Genomic DNA, 18,524 nt, shown 5'->3' with positions numbered 1-18,524 from the left:
TCCTTTCCCAAGGTGTTTTTTTTTACAGTTGAAATAAAAGGGACTCTCATGGAATAATTTGTCTGGGGCAGAGCGTTTCAAGAATTTTCTACTCATCACACATTTCGCTGAGGAAGGGCCCTGTCTCTCAGGGAATGAGGCCCAGGAGTGGTCCATTTGATAAGAAAAATGAGGCCATGGCAGCCTGAAGCCGCCTGGGTCACAGGACATGTGGTTGGGGGTATTGGGAATGGCAGAGAGTTAGGGAGACCAGAGGGTTCTGGCAACTAAGATGCAGGACAATAGATAAACAGGAAAGCGCTGTAAGCCACCTCATGACGTCACAGGCCAGTTCTGCTCGTGAAAGATTTATACTGACATGTCTTCAGTATTTCCCACAAAGAAAACCCTACATGAATATGGGTTTTATAAATCTGGCTTTCTCTATTGCCTTATGTGTGGTTATTCCTTTTTGCTCTTTTCTTCATTGGTGGCAGGGGGGAAGAGAGAGAGAGAGAGAGAATGAGAGAGAGATTGTAAAACAGCAACACTGAGATGGTGTTCTGGTTCCTGGTGAGTTCTGATCCTGGAGGAGGCAGGCTGAAGACCTAGGCAGAGAGCAGGTGTGGACTAAGGGCGAGGAACTTTGGGTTGATGATGTGGGGTGGGGCCGAAGAGGGTTAACTCTTTGATGCTGAGTCAGCAAAGGTGCCCAGAGCTTGGGGGCATCTGATGGAAAATAGCAACTTGCATCACCTGTCCAGAAGCATAACCTGATGTCACGTCAGGGCCACGTGAAGGATGCAGGTTAGTGATGTGCTGCCAGACTCAGAAAGATTGGCTGGATTCCAGAAAGAAGGTGGCAGCAGAGGATGTAGCCCATGTCTGCAATTCGGTAACAGTCTGGGCAATGACTTGATAAGTAGCCTCTGACTTGGATAGGATGGCCTCAGTGTTTGGGTCTCCTCTGGGTGCTGGTGTCTCCATCTCTCTCTCTCTCTCTCAGCTCTGCCTTGCCTCAGGCAGCTGTTCAGTCTTGGATCTTTTCTGCTTGGTTACCTGGCCTCTCAGGCCCTGCTTTTCTCCACTCCTCCATTTGAGAGAGAGCCTAAATCCTTCACATCAGTGAATGAATTATTCCATTAGTCCTTTCCTGCCTTCATAGTCACCCTTGACACCCTTCTAGAGCTGCTTGCAATCCCCAAGTGCACAGGGCCCCAGTAGGAGAAGGCATATTCCAATGGCATAGTCTTATCACTAGGATGGAATGCAAATCCATACAACCAGGTGAACCACAATTTTATTTCTGCAAGATGCCACCAAATTCAGTTCAGCAACTACTCAATTTGGCCATGCGTGAGGGAGAGCATACGTTGGAAATAAATCAATTAAACCAGTTGGATTAAATTGACTGGTCATTTCGGCCCAAATGCTTGATGGCTTTGCACTGGAGAGACATAGCCTTAGAGAGCTTCCAAAACACAGTTCCCATAGCAACTATACAAAGAAGAAATGGCAATAAGAAACAGTGCATGTGAAATTTATTTTATCTTCTTTTGCCTGACTTCCTGTAGGCCCATCTCATATTCCCTTAGGCACTGGCCATCTGGGCATGTTCTTTTTTTTTTTTTTAGCAGTTTTCCCCAAGAAAGGACTCTGCATAAAATGCCCTTTCTTATCTGCCTTTGACTGACAGATTGAGATTGTGATTTGCAATTTCAAACTTCAGACCTTTGTGTCTCTAATGAAATCCTGCCTCAAGCTGGCCCCGTCCTTCTCTCTTGAACTTTACTGGTTTTCTTAGCTATAGGATTAGGGAGTTTATTGCAAAAAGGGATTAAGATTTTAGCTTCAGGACCTGCTCTGGATGGTTTCTCTCAGGGAGCACATCATTTTGCACATGGCAGCTCCCGAGGCTCTGAACACCTCAAAGAAAAATCCAGCTTGAAGGGTATCTCCTTCTCTTGCTCCCTGCCTGCCTTTTCATCAGTAACGAGGAGGTGATTCAGAATGTTCCATATTAGGGAAATTTACAGACAGACATTTAATTCAGCCTCCTCTATTGATCTACGTCTTAATTCAGATATCCATCTTCTGAACCTTGAAAATGTCTTCATTAGGAGCCATGTGGGGTTCTTCACATAAACACACAACACAACAGAGCCACCTCACCCTATGTAAAAGAATTTATTTCCTTTCCTTTTTGAAATCACTCTCCCCGAGAATTGCCTCCAACTCCTGTTTCTAAGACTTGTGCAAAGAGCTTTCGCTTCAAGTTGCCTGTTCAGTCCCATCTCACAAAAGCAGCTTCGGTCTTTCTTAACTACTCCTCCTGGGATACAGGTCAGATTCCCTCAGGTTGACATTCAGAGTCTTTCACAGGCTCACCCCAGCCCACTTTTGCAGTTTATGCCAAAACAAGAAAACTGCAAAAATCTTTTCTTGAGCCAGAATGGCTTCTTACCGGATTCCCAAAGCACCTCACCATTTCCAGCTACATTATCTTTGTTCTTGCCAAGCTTTTTACCTGCAATGGCCTCTGTCTACCTCTGTGCTATTAAAAATCTTTCTCTCCATTCTCCACTTCAATTTTTTAATCTCCTTTTAAGGCCAATTTGTATCATACAAGTGTGTGTGTGTGTGTGTGTGTGTGTGTGTGTGTGTGTGTGTGTGTATGCAGTTGTTAAGGGCTACTTGTTTGGTGCTTCTGTCCATGTAATTGCTGTGTGAGAAACCACTGCAAGAACTAGCAGCTTAAAACAGGAAGCATTTACTCTTATGCCCAAGGGTCTGCAATTTCAATTTTTACTGCACTAAAACTTTGTGTTCTGCCTATTCATCTCTCCCTCTCCCCCAGTCCCTGATACCACTGATCTTTCTCTCTTCATAGTTTTGCCTTTGCAGAATATCACATAGTTGGAATCATACAGTATGCAGTCTTTTCAGCTTGGTTTCCTTCACTTAGTAATATGCATTTAAGTTTTCTCCATGGCTTTTCATGGCTTGGTAACTCTTCTTTTTTTTTAAAGTACTGAATACTAGTCCATTGTCTGGATGTACCACAGTTTATTCATTCACCTACTAAAGCACATCTTCATTGTTTCCAATTTTGACAATTATGACTAAAGCTACTAAAAACATCCATGTGCTGGTTTTTGTGTGGACATAAGTTTTCAGCTCCTTTGGGTAAATACCAATGAGTGCAATTATTGGATCATATTGTAAGAGTATGTTTAATTTTTTAAGAAACTGCCAAACTGTCTGTCAGTGTGGCTGTACCCATTTTGCATTCCCACCGGTGATGAATCAGAGTTCCTACTGCTCTACATCCTTGCCAGCCTTTGGTGTTGTCAATGTTCTGGATTTTGGTCATTCTAATAGGTGTATAATGGTATCTGGTTGTTATTTTAATTTGCATTTCCCTGATGACATATGATGTAGAGCATCTTTTGATATGCTTATTGCCCGCTGCATATATTCACCTCTACCATGTACCCAGAGATAGTCCAGAAATGGGTCTGAATGCTGTGAGAGTAGTTCCAAGGGGTGCTGTGGGTTTGGAGTAGGCAGTCAGTGAGTATTTCCAAATTCTCAGGCATTTGAAATAAGGACTGTGTCATGGCACTATGATTAATTGAGATGGGCAGGTGCTGGTATCTTTATTTGGATGGTATATTTATTGGGTTTTCATGGAAAGCAGAAGAAAGACTGGACCCTGATCAAAAATTTCCCTGAGAGTCATTGAAATCTATTCAAGGGTAAAACATTGGTTCTTTATTTCCACCTTTGTAGAAATAATTACAATATATTTGGTTGAAGCCTTCATTTGCTCTTGGCAACAATAGCTCTCTTTTTCTTTTCCTTTCTTCTTTCTGTCGTCTCTATGGTATAGACTTCAAGTGTCTCCTTAAGAGAATTCTTGATTGGCCTAATGCAGACTTACAGTGTCTCTGCTGGGCCCTGACACTCCCAGTGCTTTCTCTTGCTGATGATGCACATGTAAAATCTTTCCCTGGATGACTGTTGTTTGCCCTGAGAACGTGGAGAGGCTACCAAGGACTTCATGGGTGAGATCTGTTGTAGACAGAGGGTGGGTTTGCAGGTAAGGCTGCCCTGAGTTTGAATCACAACTCTGCCGTATCCCGTCTCTGTAAACCCAAGTTAGGTACCCATGATGAGCTTCAATTCTCTTATTTGAAAATTGGGATATTATCTTCCGTAACTGATATTACTGTAATTGATGACATTTATTGATTATTTATAATGTACTTGGAAGGGTAGCTACAAGAATTAGGTGAAACAATGCATATTTTTATGTAAAACATCATGCTTGACGAATAGGAGGTGTTTATATCGCACATCAGTTCTCTTATTCGTGACTTCTTAGGAGCTTCTGTTTTCAACACTGTGCTGCCATTCCTCTCACGTCCAGTTCATCAACACATTTATAGTCCTTAATTTTATTGAACTTTAACCAAATGATTAATCAACCAATGAACAAATTATAAATAGGTATGTTAATGAGTACCTACTATCCTGGGGCCTGTAAATAAGTACTTACTTTTGTGATAGGCCAGGAAGATACATGTTTTTGGAATTTCTTCTAGAAAGTCTCAAGCTGTACCTCTCTCCACCTCAGTGGTTTTCAGCTGGAGACAATTTTGCTCCCCCCAGTAGACACTTGGGAATGTCTGGAGATATTTTTTATTGCCATAACTTGGAGGGGGAGAGAGTACTACTGGCATCTAATGGGTAGATGTTTAGGATGCTGCTAGATACCCCACACCGCACAGGACAGCTCCCTGTCCACAATAAAACGTTATCTGGCCCAAAATGTCAGTAGCCCAATTGGAGAGAAGGGGATTCTTTAAGTGAAGAGAATATTTTGCAAAATCCCACTCTTACTTTAAGAATCATGCTGGATGTGGACTTAGGCAGGGAGGTGTCTAATAGTGCTGAACAATTTGGGTAGTTCACATTAAGGCTATCCCTGTAAAAATCCATGTGTCTCTGGTTGATTAAATAAATGTAAGGAGCAGTTTCTCTCATCTCATTGCTGACAGATTAAGGTAAATGACTCCGAATTCTTGGCAGAAATTACTGGCAACAATCTTGTTTCCAACTGGTCTAGAACCTGAGATGAAAAAGTGCACAAACATGGGTTGACAACCAAAACCCAGGCCCTGAGCTGTCCTGCCTCTCACTCACTTAAACTTTCCTTATATTCGAAGCTTGGATGCTCAGAGAATGACCCATCCATTCCTCTGGAGCTCTGAAGGATTGAGGTGTTCACACAGCCCTCTTGGGCAGCTTGTCCTGTGAGGATCCCAGGCCCGTTGTACCCACCACCCACCCTGATTCCTCCTTTCCGTTTACCACTTGTTCTGTGGAGTCTAGGAGACCCTACCTCTTACGTTGCATGTGGCACTTGACAAAGATGAGTCCAGGAATTGAAGTTTATCATCCAGAATCAGGCTCAAACTATCAGAAGTTGTTTCAAATAACAGAACTTTGCTGAATTATCCCCGCATGAAGGGGTCAAAAAGTAAAAATCAAGGAGAGAGCTAGGCTGAAAACTGGAGAAAGTAATGTGGTAGAGTCTGCATAGCTGTTCACCAAATCTGTTTCCTTTTTTCTCCTAAACTCACAGCTAGACTTTTCTCACCTCCCTTGCAGTAGTAAACTTTGACCATATAACTGGCCGGTGGAACACAGGAGTAAATGTTGTTTGTCGCTTCATACTAGACCCATAAAAACTTGCCACATATTTGCCAACCGCATTTGGATGTTTAGAGCTGCCTTGAAAGTCTTATGTTGAAGATGGGCAGAGACTCTTCCTCCCAAAGTAATATAAGAGCCAGGGGATGAGAAGCAAGAACATATCCAGGGTCCTGGATAGAACGCAGCTGGGGACAAGAGAAGTCAGCCAGAAACCAGCAGCAAGAAGCAGATGCAAAAAGACAGTGGTGATGATAAAGAAGGGGTGTATGGGATTTTGACTAAGCACGTATGACTTGCTAGGGAGCTTTCACTCTGGCTGCATCTTGCAGATACCATTCGTTTTCTGGACAATGATTTTGGACAGTCAAAGAGGGATTTGAATTATGTTGCTGTGATAAAATCACAGCCCTCCCTCTGACCCGTCTGCCCGGGCGGAGGCAAGAGTCAAAGGAAGATGATTTCACTCTAGGAAACATCATTAATGTCCTCCTCCTATCCACACCTTCCACTTATTCTGGCCAAATATTTTTCCTTCATTATGCTCCTTAGGGTAAGAAATCGTTTTTAACTAAGAAAAAGGCATACTGATGAGAAAACAAACAATTCTTTCCTGAACTTTCTATTGCAAGTACCCTCAGGTTTTAATTAAGAGTCTCTTTTTTTTCCCACCTCAAACCTGGCCTTCCTGAGCAGCACAGGTGCCCATAGAAATCATTTGGAAATGGCCTGGGAGCTTGTTTAATGTCATTGCCTAATCACTTTGCTAAATGTCACTGCTTCAGAGCATGCATTTTTATCTCAAGTTCCTCCTCTTCTCATCTTCCCTCTCAGGTAGGAGCCTTTCAATAAATCTTCAAGGAAGAACAAAAACTTCTTCAGTTTGGTTTCACTCTTCTCCACCCCCCCCCCCCCCGCCCCAGTATTCCGGGAGAGATTCTAGGCAGGGAACACTTATACAAATGGCCAGATAGTGTTTCTCTTGCAATGAGTAATGTTGTATTTTGTGACAATTAAGATTCCTTTTAATGCAGAGATTTAGAGTTTTATGTCTTTCTGTCCCTTCCAAACTCCTGCAGCTTTAGCGAGGCTGTGTGTCCCCTTGGTCCCCTACCACCACCCTCTTTACATACCCAAGTGCATAAACAGCACTTCTCAGCTTTCTGTACATGTTTTATAGGTGTGGATAATTCCTTTGTTCTTCCTTTCAACTTCCTCCCTGACCCCGGACTTTTATTCCATGCTCATTTTCTCCAACTTGCTGATAAGTAAAGGATAGTAGTACATTTGAACATATTTTAAACAAACCACGAAAAGGAAAGTACAACATTACTCATTCTTTGGGGCCTTAGCATGGAGGAGTGGCACAGAAGAGGGTGGTGGTGTACCCAACATCAGAGCACTTACATATATGTAGCAAACATTGACAGAACTGAAGAGAGAAATAGATGTCAATATAATAATAGTAGAATTCAATATCCCACTTGCAACAATGGCTAGAATATCAGATCAACTTCCTATAAGGAAATAGTAGATCAAATGGGCCTAGTAGGCACATATAGAACATTCCACCTAACAGCAGCAGAAAAGGTGCACATGGGGTGGTCTCTAGAATAGGTCATGTTAGGCTACAAAAAATCTTAGCAAATTTAGCATGGTTGAAATCATACCAGGTATCTTTTCTGAGGAAGACAGAATGACACTAAATATCAATAACAGAAGAAAAATTAGAAAATCTACAAATAGGTGGAAATTAAGCAACACACTCTTGAACAACCTTTAGGTCAAGGAAGAAATCAAAAAGGAAAACAGAAAATATCTTGGGACAAGTGAAAATGGAAACACAACATACCGAAATTTATAGGATGGAGCTAAGGCAGAACTAAGTGGGACATTTAGAGTGACAAATGCCTGCATTAAAAAAGGGAAGAAAGATCTCAAGTACACAACGAACTTTACAGCTCAAAGAAAAAAAGAACAAACTAACCCTAATTTTGGCAGGAGGAAAGAAAATTAAAGATTAGAGCATAAATAATATAAAAAACAGTGGAAAAACCAGCAAAACTAAGAGTTGGTTTTTGAAAAGATAAACAAAATTGACAAATGTTTGTCTAGAATAACAAAGAAAAAAGAAGATGGAAATTCAGGAATGAAAGAAGTGACATTAAAACTGATGCCCAGAAATAAAAATGATGAGATTATGTACCAACACATTGAACAGCCTCAAAGAAATGGATACCTTCCTCGAAACACACAACCTACAAAGAATAATGAAAAAAAAAATAGAAAACTTGAGCAGATCAATAATAAGTAAGGAGATGGAATCAAGAATCAAAAACCACACAACAAAGAAAAGCCCAGGACCAGACAGCTTCACTGGTGAATTCTACCAAACACTAAAAAAAGAATTAATTCCAATCCTTCTCAAACTTCTCCAAAAATTAAAAAAGAGTGAACACTTCCGAACTCATTTTGTGAGGGCAGCATTGTCCTGATTACCAAAGCCAGACAAAGACACGCGTTTAGAAACATGGCTTCGGAACCTGGAAGGAATTCTCTGAGGGTATTCACACTGCTATAGAAGTGTCTCTCTTCCAGGAAGAGAGACATTCTTAAACCCAAAGAGTAAAGTGGCTACCACTTTGAGACTAAATGATCTAGTGCTACAGAGGCTGGATCTGGTAGGGTCTGCCCAGAGAAGGAGAGTGGAGGCATTTGGGATGAAGCAGGTGGTCAGAGGTGACTGAATTGGGATGACTGGAAGATCCCCAGATGACCCTATGAGGTGAACTGTGGGGGTGGCGTGGAAAGAGCCATGAGTTGGGGGAGATTGATGGACAACCATTCTCTGTCCCCTTTCTGTGACTTTCTGTGATTTATCTCTGCTTGAATCTTATTCTCTACTGTCGTCCGCACAGTTCCCTCTACCGGGCAAGCTTGAGCTCATTCTTCCAGAATCATTTCCAGTATCATCTTCAAGAATCTTCTTCTGTGAGACTTCCCCTAGCTCCCAGAGGGAGTTGCTTTCTTCCTCCTTGTGTCTGGCGGATCATGTTTAGGCTTGTCATTGTAGTGTATACCACATTGCCTCATTTCCTCCTAGTAGATTAAAAGGCACATTATAGATTTTCAATAAATAACCACAAATTATGTAAGTAATAAATTGAGTGACGGTGGGAGCCAAATATTTCTGTAAAGTAGGGAGGCCTGGAGAAGGAAGTGTTACAGAAGGTAGGCATGATGGCTACATGGATAGTTTAGAGAGGTCTACAGACATTTACTGCCAATGAACCAGGAGGTCTAGGAGTATGAAAGTCAACAGATAGAATCTTATCTTGGGTAATTTAAAAGTGATTGAAATGTTCCTAAAATCTAGTAGGATAAGCTTGCTTGTCCTGGGTGAAATTACCTAAGGAAATTGAATCTCAAGATAATGCTACCTCCTGTTTTTTAGATACCAATAAAACCCAAAATCCAGAATGGGGAAAATACTTTTTTTTTTTTTTCTCCAGATAGAAAGCTGGTGATCTGTGCTTAGCTGAGCATCATCTTCCTGGAATATCCTGTCATGTCATCTAGCCTTATTCTCCCTGAATATTTAGCACATCTTTGTATGTTCCTATACAATTATAATTGGCTTACATATGAAATATATATGCTTACAGGTCCCATAACTATGGTTATGGATTTTGTATATTGCTAATCTCCTCTAAGGTATCTAGGTCATTGCTTTTCATACAAGAGATGTGAAATCACAGAATGTTAGCATATAACCTAAAATTCTCATTTTGCAAAAGAGAAAACCGAGCCCCAGAGACGTTATACAAACTTATGCTATACGTTTGTTTAAACAATGAATCATCACATCATTCATTCAACAAATACTTCAGTGATTTAATGTCCAAAAACATAAAGATGTTGGATGAAAAGATGAATGACACGCTCCCGGACATCAAGAATGTCACAATTTTCTTGGGAACCAGCATATAAACGGCAGTATACGGTCCATGGAGTACATCCTTTGGTTCAAATCTTTGAAAAACAGTTTGGTGATATATAAGTTTTTTTTGGTTTTTTTTTTTTAGTGACTTTAGTCCTTCATTTCCACTCCAAAGAAATGATTCAGTGGGAATAAATTTGGATGTAAGCAAAGATTTATAGAGTGGTTTTCCCCCTTTTTAGACAATAGTGTTGCTTATGAGGGTGTTGCTAGATTTCAGAATAAATATGGTTTATGATACATGGAATTCTTTGCATTCATTAAAATGTATGTGGAGGGGCGCCTGGCTGACAGTTGGTTAAGCGTCTGCCTTCAGCTCAGGTCATGATCCTCAGGGTCTTGGGATCGAGCCCCTTGTCCTGCTCCCTGCTGAGTGGGGAGTCTGCTCCTCCCTCTTCCTCGGCCCCCTCCCCCACTTCCCCTGCTTGTGCTCTCTCCCTCTCTCCTCTCAAATAAGTAAATAAAATGTTTTTAAAAAATAAAATGTATGCTGAGGAAGAATATTAACATAGAAAGATGATTATGACATATTTATTTTTTGAGAGGCAAAAAAGTAGATACCATTGCAGTTTATATTTCATGAACCTATTTTTTAAACGTATATCTTTATTTATGCCTAAAAAAAACCTCTCAAAGTATTAATAGTCATCTCCAAATGGTAAACGACAGATACTGTTCTTTTTCTTGTTTCTCTTGGCTGTATTTTTTAAAATGTTTTACAATAAATACACATTTGCTTTAAAAGAAAAAAGAAAAAAATGACTTCTAAGGAAAATAAGTTATCTGGAAATCAAGGCAGCACTTTAGTTCCTGAATATCTGGATCTATCCACATGGAGCCAGAGGGTGGGAAGGTCTGACCTGTCCTGACCCATTCATCAGCAGCCCACCGGACATGAACAGTTGTTTTTCACTGAATTGTCCAATTAAGCATTAACTGCAAATTCTTTTTTTTTTTTTAATTTCACGGAGGAAAGCCTAGAACAAATGTTTTCTCTAAATCTTCGTGAAGAAGAAACAAGCAAAAGTAAATACATCAGAATCGAAGATGCTTTAGAAAAATACCCAGAGCTCATGAGAACCCGGCTCTGCTCACTCTCTTCTGCCGCTGAGTTGTTACCTCCTCTCCGTGAGCTCCGTGTCCCCACCAGCCTCCAAGGGGGCTCCCAAATCACCAAGTATCTCTTCATATTCCGTGCTGGTCTCCTGTCTCGATGGGTTCCATTCTTTGAAAACGAGTAATTCAGACATATGCGCTATCTCTTTATTAGAACAGCAAGTTACCCAGCACATCCCACTTTCTGATTGTCCAGGGTAGACAGGTATTTACTGATTATTAGATCTCACTAATCTCTGTTCTCAACAAAGTGCTTTCAATCTATTAGAAAGGCATCAGCCTGGCATCAAAAGGACAAACTGAGACAAATTCAATGGGAACGCTGCACCAAGGTCAGAGCGAAAACAATATTTACCTCGCTTGCAAAGACCTCCAGGCACTCAGACAGATTAAATTAGAACAGGAATGAGTACATGCTCTCCTCTATTTAGTTGGCAGGAGGTGCTTTATTTTATATAGATCACATAACCATCATTGAAAATGTATTCTATTTTTAAAGTGTCACACCCTGTCAGAGAGAGAATCTGGCTTCTTAAAGGACACGGTGTAGTCTAAGGGGCACAGAAGGAAGAAAGAGACAGAGAGTGAACATTTATTGAACATCTCTGGGTATCTCCTATAACTCTCACCCTGGAATCCTCACTGATCCCAATTCTGTGGCCTTCCTTTCAGGGAGTTACTATGATTCCCATTTCACAGATGAACAAATTGAGGTTGAGTTTCAGAGAGCTTAAGAAATAAATCCGTGGTTGCGTGGTTGGTTAAGTGGCAGGGACAGATTCCGGACCCAGATGTGCCAGATCCCAAAGCCAGTGCATTTTATGAAGCATCCTGCTGTTTCTGCAGGTCAGACAGAATGAATGCCATCGTGTCGTGGTAAATCAAAAAGGAGACAGAGAAATCAAGTGACAGGGGAAAGTAGACTTGGCCTTTAGATGTTGAAAGCCTTCTACGAAGTGTGACATACTTTCCCACACGATACTAGTGGAGCCTGGGAGATGGGGAGGAAGGCAGGAAAAGAATCTGATCAGGTATTTGCACCTTTGCAGACAGACACTCAGTGGGACTGACCCCCAGCAAAGTCAAGGTGGAGAAGGTCATTATCTCTGGTGTTGAGTGGGTCTGCGGCTTCAGGTGGGCACAGCATGCAGGCCTGCTGTGGGAATCCAGGCCCAGGAGATTCAGCCTCGATCAAGCATGCTCCATACCTTCCCCACACTGCCTGCCCATTCCTAACCTCCCCCCAACCCCTGTCTTTGTTCTACAACCTTCTGATTTTAAGTCAGGCTCAGCTCTGGCTTTAAGGGCTTATAAGCAGTGATTCTGCCATCAGAGATTTGTTTCATTTGTGGGCAGTGGTTGTGGGTTGGGCTTGTGTTTCTGATTTAGAGAATCAGGACTGAGTTCAAGGTAACCCATTCTTCACTGACCTCCTTCTCTCAAAAGCTGTTCCCCTTGAAGCCTATTTGGATCCTGATCCCCTGCAGACCTTTTTCCAGGTGCTCAGGACCATGCTGGACGTAACAACATTCTGCACCAAGAGAACCACTAGGTCACAGCCCTCTAGGCTGGAAGATTTAAATAAAACTTAGCTCTCCCATATCCCCTCTCCTTAGGTGCTGCAAGGTAACTGGTTACATTTGGAAATCTAAAATCATGGAATTGTAACTTTGACTTTAGAAGTTACTAGAGTTTAATCCCAGATCTCTTCCAGTTCAACTACTTCCCCATTCACCAATAGTTATTTGGAAGTTTGGTCTTATGTTCAATGGGAATTGTTCTTATAGCTACTGCTCACTGGTGCCAATTCTGCTCTCCATGATTACTGTGCAGCCCACAGAACAGCAATGTTAAAAAATGCTCAAAAGAACTGAGTACCTTAATGAGATTGTTGAGAGGCTTCTCGTAAGCAGAGGTGTAGTAGGAAAGTAAGCTCTAGGCAGGCCACTTCCACGAGTTACCTCTGAAAGCTCATGGATCCCATTCCCTCTGTTAGGTGGTGTTTGGGGTTTTTGTTCTTCATGTGAAACCAGCCAGGAGTAGGCAGGTCTCCAGCTCCAGGCTGTAAATCTTCTGAGGACAGCTTCTGTTGCCAAATATTTAGAGAGGATGGGCTGTGTAAGAAGAAAATCTCAGGCTCCCATGTGGTCCCACTTGACATCCCAGATAGAGCTAAAGCCCTGGCTGGAAGAAAAAAGTGGAGGTGGATTATTTGTGAGTTTTCGAGGATTGGCTTGCAAATAGACACATGTTAATTATATGAGGGCCTGGTGTAGAGCATCGAACACTTTGTATCAGTACAGAAACAAATAATAGGAGCTCGGTGCGTTGTATGGAGTGGACTACAGCTCACCCACCCACTGCTCATTGAAAACAAAACAGCCACAACCTCAGCAAAGAGGAAGTTAACTCTGTGGGTCCTAGGGAATGCCTAGGCCATACCAGCTCTGCCCTTTCTACGACACGAACCTTCTGGCTTTAGGGCTCGATGGACCCAGACAAGGTCGCCGCTGCATGGGCCCAGCCCATGGAGGGTCTGTCCACAAGTCCAGTGGCTATCTACTCAGTATCTTCCAAAGAGGCACCTTGGATTAATGGAAGGAGCAGGCTTTGCAGACAGGCAGACTTGGGTTAGAATTCTGGTTTCAGCACTTAGTCGTTGTGTGCCCTTGAACGAATTATTTAACCTCTCCTTTTCTTCCTCTGTAAAATGGAGATAATTCTCTATCCCATAGCGGTGTGCCACGGATTAAGTAGGATCGTGTTTGCAAATGCAAACATTATAGTAGCTGTTCACTGAGTATTTGTTCCCTGTCCCTTTTCCGTGGATGGCTTCCTTGCCTGTCCCTCTTTCTCTAGTCTGCAATTTGGGGTAAGGACGTGTTAGGAAGTACTTTCAGATATCACCCCGCACACACCTTGCCTTTGGGAGCTCTGCTCATCATCACCTCCGCAGAAAGATGAACCAGAGGACAGGGAAAAAGCAAAACTCAAATCCATCTACTTAGTTCTCTGCGGGCACAACTGTGGAAGGAGGCTAAAAGCTCTTAATGGAAGTGAGTATGTATGAGGCTTCTATTGATGATGCATCTATTCTAGATAGTAGAAAGAGAAATCAAACATGATGCCTGCCTCCCAGGGCCTTGCTGTCTAACGACGGAGTTGTGTTTGTAGGTAAATACCTTCAGGACTGTGATAAATGTTATAACAGAGGTATGCCCAGGTCTTTGGGTTAGTAAATTCCACAGACTGCTTCTCTCTCTCTCATGTACAGTGCAGCTAAAGAGGGTTCCTGGCTTGTCACTGTTGAAGTAGCAACTTACTATGGGTCTGGGAAGGACATTAGCCTTCTTAAATTCTCCTTGGGTTCTGTTTCTAGTGAATTAATTCCTAGATGGTGGTGGAGAACTAAGAGGCAACTTGCTATTGTTAGCAAAGAATGACAGGTGTGGAGATAATTTTGAATTGTGTTAATGTCGTGAGACACAAATGATCTCCTGTTGACATAATACTTGATGTAAATAATGGATTACTGTGTATTATGTTTCAGTGTCCTTGCTGGAAAGCTCAGTCTAAGAGCAAGAGGTGCTTGTGAGATCTGATACTATCATAATCCCAAGAGTTGGCTTTTTTCCCTCTCATTAAAGAAGGAAAAAAGTCAGTTTCTTTGGATTGTCTAATCAAATTCCTGAGAATAAAAGCACTACACGTGAGGTAGCTGCTGAGCCGAGGACAGGCGAGCGGGCTGCTCGGAGGACGTGGGGAGGAGAGGGCTGGGCTGGCCAAGGGCAGCGAAGATGCTCAACTTCTGTGCCGCCCCCAGCTGTGTGTGGAAGAGCATTCAGACCTGCCCTTCCTCAGGTTCCCACAGAACCCTGCCAGATGCCAGAAGTGGGTGGATAATTGTAGCGAGAGCAAACTTAGATGATAAAATGACTGATCAAGTAAATAAACATTATAGATGATATACCAAACACTTTGAGACCTCTGTGATCTTTAGAACTAGTCCTTATAGGACAGTTCTTCAATCTAATATTTATTAGTTTTAGAGAGAGGGTGGGGGAGGGGCAGAGGGAGAGAGAGAATCTCAAGCAGACTCCCCGCTGAGGGGACAGCTAGACGATATCAGAGGTATCGGCTCTTACCAGACACCTGAACAACTCACAGAGTTGACACAGAAAATGACTAAAAGAATTGGGTGAAGATGAAATCAGGACACTGAAACAGAAAAAACAAAAACAAAAACAAAAACAAACAACTTATGAAACTTCTAAACAGGAACAGAAACAAAGAAATAATAGCAATGCTCAGAACCCCAGTGCAGAAGAAAGGGGCCAAGAATAGGATGAAGACATTACCTTTAACCCTTGAAGAAAAGGAAAACAAAGAATACTCAAAATCTTTATTTGGAATTTTGATTCTTCTGGGAAACCAAAACTTACCTACCTCTGGATGGACACGTGGCTGATGAAATTCCAGAAGTTGTCTGCTCCTGATAGCTTTGCAGCCCTGCTAGGGTGCCAGATGGATTCAGGTGAAGAGGTGCTGAGGAAGCTCTCTGCGACCCCAGCAGGGAAGAGCAACACAGGTGCTAGACATCTGTGAGAGCTACATTCAGGAAGAAACCCGCAGGGACGGGAGAGACCCTCCCTTGATTTCCATGATCGCTGACTGTGTAGTGGGTATTGCAGAGGAAGAGCACCTGCCTGTGTTGGCGAGGCTTGTCGACAAATCCATAACCTGGGGGAGGAATCTGTGGGCTTCCTACCTTATGAAGCTGGTGCAGAAATTTCAGCTTTGCCATTTCACGCTATGATAACTGAGAAGTAGGGATTAAACATGGATATTGTCATAGCCAGGCTTACATTGTGTCCGGTGGATTTTCTTCCAAAATTGAAGTTGTTGCCTGTAGATTTTTAGAGAAATACTCCCAAGCTATCTACATACTCTGCTCTTCCTGTGCCTTAAATATGTGGTTGGCAAAAGCAAGGTCTGTTACGGGATATCTGTTGCATTGCATTAGAAACAATTGACAAAATTCATTGTTGTTGTTGTTGTTTTTTCCAATCAATCATCACACCTGCTTTTAGAGCATGGCAATGTAATTTCTGTCCTCTTTGAGAACAGTGAAGAAAGGGGCAAAGAACAGAAGGAAATTGGCCATCCTCAGCAGACAGTCAGGAATGATGCTTTTGAAATTTTCGTGACCTCCTGCAAGCACTTGCTTTATGTTTAGATAGTATAGTGACACAAATACTAGATGGAATAGCTGTGGCTGTCCAAGTATTTGCGCTCTGTAGTGCAGTAATACACTTTGATTTCATTGTTACCATTGTTGTTCTCGAACCTGTTCTATCTTTTACAAGAGCTTTTGGGAAAAATCTCCAAGGGCAAACCTCTGATACCTTCTTTGCAGCCAGTCATTTGACTGCAATGCTTTGTTCACTAAATGAATTGATGGAACATATTGAAGTTTATCATAAATTTTGGTTTGCGGAAGCCACAAATTTGGCACCCAAGCTTGGTATTCAGATGAAACTCCCTGAGAACGTCTGTAGAGCCCAGCAAGGCAACCTGGAATCTCAGCTGATGTCTGAGAGTTCCTAAGGAAACTCTAAGTGTTCCAACAGTGGGGCACACTGTTCAGGAACTGGAAGATAGAGTCTCAGAACAGCACCTGAAAGCTCTTAAATGCTTATCCCTGGTGCCCTCAGTCATGGGACAGATCCCATATAATACACTGGAGGAGCACCGTGCTGATGCGTACAGAAGTGACTTACCCAGTCCCGGCACACTCAGCTTAGTCGTACTGTTAAAGAATCAGGTGGGAACACAGAGGGGAAGATACAGTTTCCATCCACCATTTATGAAGCCCTCCATCTGCCAGACATCAATTTTTTTCCCCAATGTTTGTGCATTGCTGAAGGTCCTATGCATTTCTGTGATGAGGGTTGAGAATGAATGCTATGAAAATAAGTCAAAGTGTCTCAAAGCGTACCTGAAGAACACTTTGACAGGCCAAAGGTGAGGTAACTTGGCTTTGCTTAGCATAAGTTTTGACGTAAAACATGACCTAAATTTAATAATGGTGGACACATATCAAACTCAGTACAGCTAAGTCAGAGCTTCCCACAGATAATTCTGAAACCATTGAGACTACCTAAGAGACTTTGAACATAAGCTTTCTCTTCTATTTGATACTTGAAAAAATATGAAAGAAATTTCAAAACAGCTTCCAGAAAAAAGCTGTAAGTGTATGTAGGCCCTTTAATAACGGAATATCTTGACCTTAGGCCTCTCATTGAGGACACTGGCCATTGATAATCTGCCTTTAATGGCCCCTGTTTGAACTTTCCCACTTGGAAGACCTAACTTTTTCCAGAAGATAGCATTAACAGTGCCACATCACACTTCTGCAAGATCTCTGCTAATGGCACTTTGGAATTGTGTTAGTTGTCATTTTAGATATAACATTTATTTTTATTTTTTTAAGATTTTATTTATTTGAGAGAGACAGAGAGAGAGTAAGAATATGAACAGGGGGCAGAGGCAGAGGGAGTAGACTCCCTGCTGGGCAGAGAGCCTGACATGGGCTCGATCCCAAGACCCTGAGACCATGACCTGAACTGAAGGCAGATGCCCAACTGACTAAGCCACCCAGGCACCCCTAGGCATAAGGTTTATTATCACTGTAGATCCAATTGCTGGGTATTGGGTTATCAATTCTTTGAAGAAATGAATTTCGAGGAGGTGTGGGAAGAAGGAATACATTTTATAAAATATAACAAGGTTCACTACTGACCTCTGACTAGTATTTAATATTTATATAAATATAAATATTTAATATTTAAGTATGTTGTTAAATATCTGTAATAGACAGTTTAAGGGAATTACCAGACAGTGAGAGAAACACGTGAGCTCCCGAAACAAGAATCTCAGAGTAGGTTTTTGTTTTTATCAGATGAACTTAAACAAGTTACAGTTAAAGTTTGAATGGAACAGTCTGCTTTTGTTGTTGGTCCACATCTAGTTGCTGCTGTTAACATTCTTTTGTTGAGGTTATATCTTCATGAGCTTTGCAGCAGGTGTAAGTTGAACACTTCTGTTGCATGGTCGAGACAGGATCAGAGGCCATGGATACCAACAACTGATTTGCCTGTTTTCTTCTGTCTTTTCCTATCTCTGTATCTATTGCCTCATCTTGGTTTATAAGTGAAACCTGAAAAACCTACAAAAATAAGTGTTTTGTAGTTTGTCTAGGAATAATACAGAAAATATTACTATTATTTTTGGTGATGAAAATAAGTTTTGTATAGTTTATTTCAACCTAAGTAAACTGTGAGGTTTTTTTTTAAAGTATTACCCTTAAAAGGTTTAAAAAATTTTTTTTATTTAAATTTGAGTTAGTTAATGTACAATGTAATATTAATTTCAGGTGTACAATATACTGATTTAGTGCTTCCATACAAGGCCCAGTGCTCATCATGACAAGTGCACTCCTTAATCCCCATCACCTATTTCACCCATCTCCCACCCACCTCTCCTCTGGTGACCATCAGTGTGTTCTCTATAGTTAAGAGTCTGTTTCTTGGTTTGCCTCTCTCTCTCTCTCCACTTTGCTCATTTGTTTTGTTAAACAAATTCAGTAAAGTTGCAGGATATAAAAACAATGTACAGAAATCTGCTACATTTCTATACATCAAAAATGAGG

The 18,524-nt window shown here is 41.7% G+C and overlaps 1 protein-coding gene and 1 pseudogene across 1 annotated transcript in view; both read left to right on the top strand.

Annotated features, from left to right (window-relative positions):
* The window catches only part of C11H11orf87 (chromosome 11 C11orf87 homolog), a 232,970-nt gene that overhangs the window by 198,275 nt on the left and 16,171 nt on the right, over positions 1–18,524 (top strand). The window lies entirely within an intron of this gene.
* On the top strand, positions 14,611–16,977 carry LOC118525592 (52 kDa repressor of the inhibitor of the protein kinase-like; annotated as a pseudogene).

This window comes from Halichoerus grypus, chromosome 11, assembly GCF_964656455.1.
Source record: "Halichoerus grypus chromosome 11, mHalGry1.hap1.1, whole genome shotgun sequence".
Classification (NCBI taxonomy): Eukaryota; Metazoa; Chordata; class Mammalia; order Carnivora; family Phocidae; genus Halichoerus; species Halichoerus grypus.
Note: the sequence above shows the minus strand (reverse complement) of the source record. Positions and strands in the feature narration are given on the sequence as shown.